The following is an 11929-nucleotide window of genomic DNA, read 5'->3' on the forward strand; positions in this document are numbered from 1 at the left end:
AATGCTGGAGCACTGGCAGGTTCGAAGCATGGTTGGTGTGAAGTGGTTGGTGTGGTGGATGAAAGGAGGGTGTAGTGCAGAAAGGGAAAATAGGAGAGGATAGGCCAAGACTGATGCTGTGTGAGAACAGAACATTTGTTAGGGTAGGACAAGACAGGCCAGATGTCAGGCTAAGTTTGACTGCACAAAATATACCAGGTCAAGTGATTGGAAAGGCTCAGGTCAACTTATACCTGCTGTTTCTGTTCTTGGTATCCAAACCTGACAGTCTTTACTACAGCACCACCAAGCAATGCAACTTACTGTTTTAATGGTAATAGTATTTTAGCTGCCTTGATTTATTTCTGTGCTATTACTGTTAATTATGTATGCAGGAAGGAGGCAATTTATTGGGTAGTTATGTAGTGTGATTAAAACAGACAACCTATCTACACTAACAGCACATTAGGCAAACCTGCTGATTTAGTTCAGCCAAAACCTGTGCTGTATTTATAAACTGTTCTAAACATAAACTGTGTATATAACTGCCTGTATAGACGCTTAGCATCACTCAGGCAACTAACAAACACTTTACAAACTAATTACTCAATATTACAGTGACAAAATATGACAAACAAACCACCTGTCATACTAGATAACTAATGGCGTTGAGTTTATGCTGTAGATTAGTTAGGATCCTTTATAAATGCCAGCCTGACGCTCTCACAACACCCACGGGCCATAGTTATAAATCATCCCAGGCCTTAGTGCCGTATAGGATTCTTGGACGTAATATTTTGATCGCTATTCACAACGCCACCAAACCCTTCACAACGGAACTATCTATCTATCTATCTGTCTATCTATTGCCAGACGCCTTATACGGGGTGGCCACAAACAAATCGCCTCCACGTCACCCTGTCCCCCGCCATTTCACTGCCACACCCCCTCTCTCATATACATAACTAAGAGTGAATATTAGTGATAAATACAACACACAATTGTACGTATTATAAGTCACTGCTACAGCAACGTGTATATTATGGTGAGAAACGCCTCTCTCTCTCTCTCTCTCTCTCTCTCTCTCTCTCTCTCTCTCTCTCTCTCTCTCTCATATACCAGCAAGGAGAGGTGGTCTCCATGGTAACGCAGAATCACTGTCTTATTCCAACATTTATTTCGTAACACCCTTACCTTGGCGATTTATTCTGCTAGTTACACCTCAGTCTCCCTGTTTATGTTATCGATGAAAACTCTCATGTTAGTGATGGAAAGGATAAATGTTAGGGTGTAATATGAAAAATTAATCGCAAAGTAGCAGGTGTTGCGGAGTCTCCTGTGTTCCTTATAGAATTCGCTCTTGTCACATCGGAGTATAATCGTCTGGAGGTGGCAGGAATAATAATAATAATAATAATAATAATAATGATGATAATAATAACAATAATAATAATAATAATAATAATAATAATAACACTGATAATAATAATAATAATAGTAATAATAATAATAAAAACTATATATACTCCTTCTACTCAGACTTGGCCTAAAATTGCCACTGTCCACCTTGACGCTGAGTTATAACAGTAGGTCAGCATTAAAATATGATGCTAGTCACGAAGAAGTGCTGTGGCCAGGATGTACAGCCACAGTATTGTCTTTTTCTGGCACCGAGCTTCGTGAAATAGCCTTGCAAGACAGACATCCTGGGCCGTCAATCAATCACGTAGGCTTCGTAACACCCATCCTTTAGCGATTTATTCTGGCTATAACACCTCAGCATTGTCTTGTTTAGTAATTATATGGTTTTAATACAGTTTACATCAATAACATGCATATAGGTACTGAGGTGTGGAGTGCAGAATAAGTGGCCAAGGTAGAGGTGTTACGAAATACAGCTTATCCTCTTTGGGGCTATGCCTCCTCCATTTTACCTGCGCCTCGCCATGTGGAAGGACTCTGTTCCCACCCTGGCCAGGCGCTGCTTGCCACAGCAAGGCGCCTGCTTGCATGTGCTTGATGGGTCTGCTCTTCCCCACACACACACCGAGATAAAGTAACAGGATCAACAATAAATGTGAAGTATTTGTAATTAATAAGAGGTTGAGGAGGTGGTGGCATTGGCGGCGGTGTTGGAAAATTAGTTATATTGGTCAGTCCATCCAAGTTATTTTGGTGCTGTATGTAACAAAACTGCCGTATATACCATACACACCATATACCATACACACCATATACCATACACACCATATACCATACACACCATATACCATACACACCATATACCATACACACCATATACCGTACACACCATATACCATACACACCATATACCGTACACACCATATACCGTACACACCATATACCATACACACCATATACCATACATACCATATACCATACACACCATATACCATACACACCATATACCATACACACCATATACCATACACACCATATACCATACACACCATATACCGTACACACCATATACCGTACACACTATATACCATACACACCATATACCATACACACCATATACCATACACACCATATACCATACACACCATATATCATACACACCATATACACACCATATACCATACACACCATATACCGTACACACCATATACCATACACACCATATACCATACACACCATATACCGTACACACCATATACCATACACACCATATACCATACACACCATATACCGTACACACCATATACCATACACACCATATACCATACACACCATATACCATACACCATATACCATACACACCATATACCATACACACCATATACAACACATCTAATTATAGCCAATAAAAAGTCTATACGGTACATAGTCAGATAAACTGAAAGGTATGTTCGTTCCTGTGAAACATTTATAAAGTGTAGTAGTAGTAATTCTAGATGTTAAGAGTATGTATGCAAGTTTGTGTGTGTGTGTGTGTGTGTGTGTGTGTGTGTGTGTGTGTGTGTGCTGTGAGGGTAGTGAAGTAATAAGTGCCAGTATACACGCGTGTGATAATTAACTCCATGTTTAATTAATAGGTATACATGCTGATTTCCTGTGTTTCTCATTTCAGCACACTCACTGCCATCCCCACGCCCACACCAGCAGCCTGAGCCGTCTCCGCAACACACAAGGGCCTGCAGGTGAGTTAGCAGTGTATTAAAGGCACACACACACACACACACACACACACACACACACACACACACACACACACACACACACACCTGCATCATCACAAACACTTCATCCCTTCATTCCTCTCAAACACAAGAATTTTTACTCTTTCCTACATTCATTTCCAGATTTCGTCTCTCTCTCTCTCTCTCTCTCTCTCTCTCTCTCTCTCTCTCTCTCTCTCTCTCTCTCTCTCTCTCTCACATAGACACACACAAACACACACACACACACACACACACACACACACACACACACACACATCAACCAGGTGTAATATGATGAGTAATTAGCTAAGGTGACATAGTAGGCTTGTTAACACCCATCCTTTAGCGATTTATTCTGCCTATAACACCTCAACATTGTCTTGTTTATTAATTATATGGTTTTAATATAAATATAGTTAACATCAGTAACCTGCATAAAGATACTGAGGTGTGGAGTGCAGAATAAGTTGCCAAGGTAGAGGTGTTACGAAATAAAAGCCAGTTGGAGTACCACCGTCAGTCTGCGTTGCCATGGACACCACAGGCTTTCCCGCCAACACCACCGTCCCTGTCAGCAACTCTTCTTCGGGAGGGGGGGGGGGATTTTTCCATGGCAGCTATGTTCAGTAATTCAGTTGTAAAGTTGTCTGGCTGCATTTAGCGGTTCTTTGTACAGGGTAACGGCAGGGAAGCCAGCGGTGTTATAGACATTGTTATATAGCCTAGTTCAGGAATATTGTACATGCTGTATTTTTATGTAGCATGATTATGTATGAGATCTCTAAGAAAACCACCATTCCTAATAAGCCCAACTTAAAATCCAAAGCATTTGGTCAGTAAATTTATCATTTATAGAACGAACAGCACATCAGAAAGGACTGTTTGGCCATTTTAGCCTTAGCTGTTCAATAACCCTATAGAACATCCAGATTCCACCCCCCCCCCACCCATTTAGGAACTCCTGAGAGAGAGAGAGAGAGAGAGCGATGTGCCCCTCATCCTGTCTCCTCGGTGGCCAACATAAAAATGACGATATTTCCATTATTTTATCTTTTACGGCTGTTTCTTTGGGGCAGGAGGGTGGGTGTATGGATAGTACAATACTTACACCACTTATTTATTGCAGTCGTTGAGGATAAAGATTATTTACAGCAAAATAATATGCTACACAGTGTTCTCAAGTATAATAAGACCAGTAGCCTGCCGAGTCAATCTTAACTCATAGCAAAATTACTGAGGCTTCTTGTTTTTAGTCAACTTAGAGTTCATGAAAGTTTAATATTTTCAATAACGACTATTTTTATGCCATTTCCCTTAATTGTATAACTACTCCTATTATAATAAAATCAAATTTGGTAAATGGCCAGCACAGCTAGATCTGGGAACTGCGTGGTGTTGTGAGACCTCGAGGTGTTGGTTGAACTGACAAATGTCTTTGGTCGAGCTGATTCATTGATTCAGTTCAACGAGGTTAGATAACCTGCGTGTTTGAACTACACTCTCCTATGACTTTATTTTCACACACACAGCCACAACAGCACATCAGTACGGTTAATTACCATATATTATCAGCGACAAACACCTCAAGCAGCGTTAAAAAACAACCCCTGTTGTGGATCTTGCTGCTGAAATTATGAAGCTAGAATCTGCAGTCTTTGGCATCCATGTTGGGCCAGGGAGACCAACGCAACACAGAAATTACGAGAGTGATATCTTGGCGATTTCTTTCATTTAAGAGATAATTTTGTGCTATTGCTTGTATAGGCCAAGAGGCCAATGTGTACCATCTTCAGGCGGACTACCAGCCTCCAGAATGACCTAATAATGATACAAGAGACAAACTTAGATCAGCCAATTAGTTACTTGCAAGGGTTTCTCTTCTTAGTGTTACAACTTGACACTCTCACCAACAACACCCTAAAAATGACGTCAGAATTAAAATGATTTTACCTTAGCGCCGTTGATCTATTTTGTATTATTATTATCAACTGATGTGACTGAGAAACTTGCCAATTTGGGTGTAGTTATGTAGTGAAGTTAAGGCAGACATCAAGTGCACATTAGCACCACATTAGCTGACGTGACACATTAAGTTCTAACAAAATATGACGTAATATTCATAACATTTCTCACCTTTACCTGTGTACAGGAGCCTTTTGTTTTCACTGGTATATCCCCCAAACACTTCACCACCAAACCAGGCTGAATATTTAGCTGGAAATACCTCCATACACACCGATTTCTGATGCCGATTTACTTCCGTCAAGGAATATTTATCGTAAGAAATGGTTAAGATCATTTACGACTACGGTGCTACAGCCATGGCAGCCTCGCATCACCCCACACAGTTGCCAGATCACAGGGTGTCTCCGGAAGTTGCATGTCAGTAATTCAGTTAGCAGAGAGACACGAATATCTCACAGAATGGTTTTGAATTATGACCGCTAAGACAGCAAGGACGAAATATGTAAGAGAAACTAGCAGTCTTTATAATATTCCTTTAATCTGGAACGGAAATCAGAGGCCAAGGGTACTTTTACTGTTGGTAACATTGGTATGCACATCATTTTAGCTTTAAATACAATTATTCGACTATACAGGCGAGAACTAAGCCATGTCGGTATTGTAATATCGGTACAGCCACCCGTCTGCACCAAGGAAACAGTCCTACGCGATAAAACAGTGGAAATATTGTCATTTTTATGTCGGCCACCAAGCCAGAAGGTGGGTGGGAAGTCGCTCCAGTCGACAGGGAAACAAATGGTCGCCATGGCAACGCAGACGCTGGACTGTAGTATTGCTATACATTTCTATAGCGAATTGTTGTGCACATCCCACTCCAGCATTTGCTTGTATGATGTCGATACAAATTATTTCAGTAACAAAATGATATTAATGTCATAGAAGAGAATACTAAGTTGAAATACGAGAAATATATTTCTAAGGAAGAGGTGGGAGGGAAGAGGGTGGGTGTAAGTGGGTGTAGGTGGGAGTGGATAGGTGTAGGTTTTTTTAAAGACTGGAGTACCTATTGACCAAGTCTGGATTTTACCACCAGGATAATAAGAAAATAAAGGAGATATACCATAGGAAATATAGTTACTTGTAATATTAACACCATACAAACCATCACTTTATTACAAACTAGGAAGTAAAGCTGTTTTTATTTGTCTTAAGAGTGTAACTGGGATGGTACGTTTCCTCCTTATATTGGCAATACTGAAAGACTATTATTTTTGGCCTAAATAATGTTGTTCAGGTACACAGGCGATACATAAGTGATCCAGTGTTGTAATAACCATATACACACCCGCCTGTACCAAAAACACACAGCTGGCAGGTGAACTTAGTGAAATATCGCCATTTTTATGCTGATCACCGCGGAGTGAGGATGATACTTACGTCGCTCGTGTGAGGGGAACACCAATGGTATCCATGGCAACACAGACTCACCCTCATATTCCTAGTGGACCTGGGGATTCGTAACACGTCTTCCGTAGCGATTTAGTCTACATATTACATTTCAGTAGTACCGTATCTCTTATGTTGTTGACGCGACCTATATCTACACAAAAATGACCAATAGCATGTACTATTATGTTCAGTTCTAATATTTCGTAACGTTTCCTCGGTGGCGATTTACTCTGCTCATTTTGTCTCATAATCTCGTCATGTTAATACAAGCATTGATGTCAAAAGAGATAAATTACATAAAAAAGAAGGCTAAGATGTAATACTGGAATAAGTCGCTGTGAAAAATGTTACGAAGCCTGAGGGAAGACCTGCCCCAGTAACAAGTGAAATCGTTTGAAGTTAAAATGAATGCTACGTTACAGTAATGCTTGGATTATTTACCTTTATTGATATAAGCTTACAGCAGCCTGGGTTGGACTCCCGTCACACTGTATATTATTTGGCCTGTATCTCCAGGCATGTCTATCTGTGTCTACATCTATCTATGTCTACTTGGCCTGTATCTCCTGGCATGTCTTTATCTGTGTCTACATCTATCTATGTCTACTTGGCCTGTATCTCCTGGCATGTCTATCTGTGTCTACATCTATCTATGTCTAATTATCTATCTGTATCGGTACACGCTGGATTGCCGTCAGGGTTGGCCACAAACGCATTAGCCTCTGCCATCTGACTGACCTCTCTCCAGCTCACATATCCCCTTCTCGTCTGTATGCCATCCCTCCGTCTCATCCTGGGTCTGCCCTTCCCTGTCCCTCCCGTGTCACCTTACTTACTCCTAGTCAGTGGCTTTTTCTCCGTCCTGTCCACTTGGCCAATCCATCTCAAAATCTATCTTTTCATGTGCTTACCACCTCCACATCAACACCACCTCACTGCTTCACTTCTCATATGTTCCCCTCACGTAATGCCATCCCTGCGTCTCATCCTGGGTCTGCCCTTCCCTGTCCCTCCCGTGTCACCTTACTCCTAGTCGGTGTCTTCTTCCTCTCCACTTGGCCAAACCATCTCAAAATCTATCTTTTCCTTTGCTTACCACCTCCACATCAACACCACCTCGCTCCTTCACTTCTCCTTTGTCTCTCTCACGTAATGGTGCTGTCATATATTTTGTTACTATTTTCATATGACTTTATTTGCAGTATAATGTTAAGGTGTACATTGTGTGTGTGTGTGTGTGTGTGTGTGTGTGTGTGTGTGTGTGTAATAAAATCGTGTGCTGGTAGGACTAGTCAGGTAACAAAATACATGATTAGGTATAAACAGCATGCAGTAGGATGTTAAGGTGTGTGTGTGTGTGTGTGTGTGTGTGTGTGTGTGTGTGTGTGTCCAATTAATGGGTATTTCATTTACTATTGCCTCATTTCAGCACCGCCACTGCCACACCCACGCCCACACCAGCAGACTAAGCCGCCCTGGAACACAACACACCTCCAGGTGAGTTGCCTCCTTCCTCCTCAGTGCCAACCTCCAAATCCTGATCCTACCCACTCTCAGTGCCAACCCCTTCCTCATCCTAATCCTACCCTCTCAGTGCCAACCTCCAAATCCTTATCCTACCTTTTCAGTGCCAACCTCCAAATCCTTATCCTACCTTTTCAGTGCCAACCTCCTCCTCCTAATCCTCCTAATCCTACCCTCCTCAGTGCCAACCTCCTAATCCTAATCCTACCCTCTCAGTGCCAACCTCCTAATCCTTATCCTTCCTCCCCTCAGTGCCAACCTCCTAATCCTACCCTCCTCAGTGCCAACCTCCTAATCCTACCCCCCTTTCGGTGCCAGCCTCCTTATCCTAATCCTGATCCTTCTCAGTGTCAGTTTCCTCCTTCTAAACCTACCCCCTCTCAGTGCCAACCTCCCCTTCCTCCTCCTCTCCCTCAGTGCCAACCTCCCCCTCCTCCTCTCCCTCAGTGCCAACCTCCCCCTCCTCCTCTCCCTCAGTGCCAACCTCCCCCTCCTCCTCTCCCTCAGTGCCAACCTCCCCCTCCTCCTCTCCCTCAGTGCCAGCCTCCTCCTCCTCCTCTCCCTCAGTGCCAACCTCCTCCTCCTCCTCCTCTCCCTCAGTGCCAACCTCCTCCTCCTCCTCCTCTCCCTCAGTGCCAACCTCCTCCTCCTCCTCCTCTCCCTCAGTGCCAACCTCCTCCTCCTCCTCCCCCTCAGTGCCAACCTCCTCCTCCTCCTCTCCCTCAGTGCCAACCTCCTCCTCCTCCTCTCCCTCAGTGCCAACCTCCTCCTCCTCCTCCTCTCCCTCAGTGCCAACCTCCTCCTCCTCCTCCTCTCCCTGAGTGCCAACCTCCTCCTCCTCCTCCTCTCCCTGAGTGCCAACCTCCTCCTCCTCCTCCTCTCCCTGAGTGCCAACCTCCTCCTCCTCCTCCTCGTCCTCAGTGCCAACCTCCTCCTCCTCCTCCTCTCCCTCAGTGCCAACCTCCTCCTCCTCCTCTCCCTCAGTGCCAACCTCCTCCTCCTCCTCCTCTCCCTCAGTGCCAACCTCCTCCTCCTCCTCCTCTCCCTGAGTGCCAACCTCCTCCTCCTCCTCCTCTCCCTCAGTGCCAACCTCCTCCTCCTCCTCCTCTCCCTCAGTGCCAACCTCCTCCTCCTCCTCCTCTCCCTCAGTGCCAACCTCCTCCTCCTCCTCTCCCTCAGTGCCAACCTCCTCCTCCTCCTCCTCTCCCTCAGTGCCAACCTTCCTCCTCCTCCTCCTCTCCCTCAGTGCCAACCTCCTCCTCCTCCTCTCCCTCAGTGCCAACCTCCTCCTCCTCCTCTCCCTCAGTGCCAACCTCCTCCTCCTCCTCTCCCTCAGTGCCAACCTCCTCCTCCTCCTCCTCTCCCTCAGTGCCAACCTCCTCCTCCTCCTCTCCCTCAGTGCCAACCTTCTTCTCCTCTCCCTCAGTGCCAACCTTCTTCTCCTCTCCCTCAGTGCCAACCTTCTCCTTCTCCTCTCCCTCAGTGCCAACCTTCCTCCTCCTCCTCTTCCTCCACCTCTCAGTGCCAACTTCCTCCCCCTCTTCCCTTTCTCGTCTTCCCCCTCCCCATCTCCTCCTCCTCCTCGTCCCCCCTCCCCCTTCTCTTCTTCCCCCCATCCCCATCTCCTCGTCCTCCTTCCCCCTTCTCCTCGTCTTCCTCCTCGTCCACATCATCGGCCTGAAGAGCCGATGATGTGATATGTATTTTATTCCAGCTTTTCCACGTGGTTTTATGTGTTTTTTTTTCTTATGTAATCTTTTTTTTAATAATATTTTCGCCTGTGCAAATAAAGTCGTCTTCTGTGTGTTTCATTTCCAAAATATGGGAGAGCGAAAAAAAGTTTGGTGAGCTGCGGGATTTAGCAACAGGGCCCGTGTGTCGAGCAGTGGTACAAGCTTCCGATTTTCCCCACCAGATGGCAGCACCAGTCTTGTCAGGAACAGCAAAACATAAGACTCATTCCCTGTGCAACCAAAGATAGTTCAAAGAATGACCAATAGATGGCAGCACTAACAATGTCTGGTGCTGCCATCTATTGGTCATTCTTTGAACTATCTTTGGTTGCACAGGGAAGGGGACTTATGTTTTGCTGTTCCCGAGAAGACTGGTGCTGCCATCTGGTAGAAAATGTGAACTAATTGTACCAGTGGTGCCATCTGGTAGAAAATGTGAACTAATTGTACCAGTGGTGCCATCTGGTAGAAAATATGTGAACTAATTGTACCAGTGGTGCCATCTGGTAGAAAATATGTGAACTAATTGTACCAGTGGTGAACACCAAGGCGTCATTCCCCCCTGTTCATCCCTGGGCCTGGTAAGTATTGTCTTGTACACTACTACAGAGGATACAGGAAACAGGGTAGGTAGTATTGCCACCACTTTATTTTGTACTCCAGTGTTCAACACGTTACATTCAAGGTACATTGTATATGAGGTTCACGGCTCTGAAAAAGCTTGTAAATAATGAAGGGGGAGATGTGTTAGTGGAGAGAGAGAGAGAGAGAGAGTCACACGGGGGGGGGGGGATTCTTTTCTCAATTCATAACTCAAAAAAAATCAAAGATACTTTCTGTGGACTCGACCTCTCCATATAAAGACACAATACTGGATGGTTTTAGTAGAAGTAGTAGTGGTAGCAGTAGTAGTAGTAGTTCTAGCCACAAGTTCATCTGAAATGTGAACCCAGTGGGCTAAAGGCTGCAATTATTGTGTAACTGATTATTTTCCAAAGCAATCTTGGTATTGATAAAGGGAAGACAGTCTGGGTAGGAGAGTGAGAGAGGGGGTGGGAGGGCAGGATAGACAGGGTGACGGGGGTGTGGGATATGGGCAGGACATCTGAGACAATGTACTGATAAATTACTGGTGATTGATGGGAAAATAATAATCAGCAGTGCACAATAATTCCAGCCTGCAGTCCACTGGGTTCACGTTTCAGATGAACTACTACTACTACTACTAAACCATCCAGTATTATATCTTCATATGGCGTGGGTGAGTGCACGGAAAGCATTTTGTATTTTATCTGGGCCAAAAATTGAGGAAAGAATCCCACCCCTTGTAACTCTCTCTCTCTTCCCTTATCCTACCTGACCCCCATAATTCTCTCTCTCTCTCTCATATCCCTTTATCATACGTCCCCCTTAACTCACACACACACACACACACACACACACACACACATTCTCATCATATGTACCCTTCAACCCCCCTTTCTCTCTCTCTCTCTCTCTCTCTCTGTCTCCCCCTTAACTCTGATCCCATTATCATACGTCCCCCCCATTTCTCTCTCTCACACACAAACACACATACAATTCCATTTCCCCTTGTTATTTGTACCCCCCTCTCTCTCACACACACACACAATAACATTTTCCCTTGTTATTTGTACCATTCTCTCTCTCTCTCACACACACACACACCATTTCCCCTTCTGTGTACCCTGCCACTCTCTCCTGCATAAGGTGTAGGAGGTAAACTTTTTAACACAGTGTAAAGGTCTAACTAAACAGTGTGTAATATGTAATACTAAAGATGCCACTGCAATATAATTATTTGGTCCACAATATATATATATTTTTTGCATAATTCTGTAAGCTTTGATGTCTTTCCATATGCTGATACTATTTTGCTGCCAGCTTTAGTAATGGCAACGTCAGTGTTACATTGTACACTAATACTTACATTATACAGTGATACAGAACAATGGTATAACTGATTGACAATACCAACATCACATACGGCTGTGCTCCAAACAGTACTTAGCACAAAGACAGAAGACTGAAAGAAATTTGGACCAAGTTAAGGCAAAAAGGGTACAGACAGGC

Source organism: Coenobita brevimanus, chromosome 91, assembly GCF_032717465.1.
Source record: "Coenobita brevimanus isolate Jiangsu-jjx chromosome 91, ASM3271746v2, whole genome shotgun sequence".
NCBI lineage: Eukaryota > Metazoa > Arthropoda > Malacostraca > Decapoda > Coenobitidae > Coenobita > Coenobita brevimanus.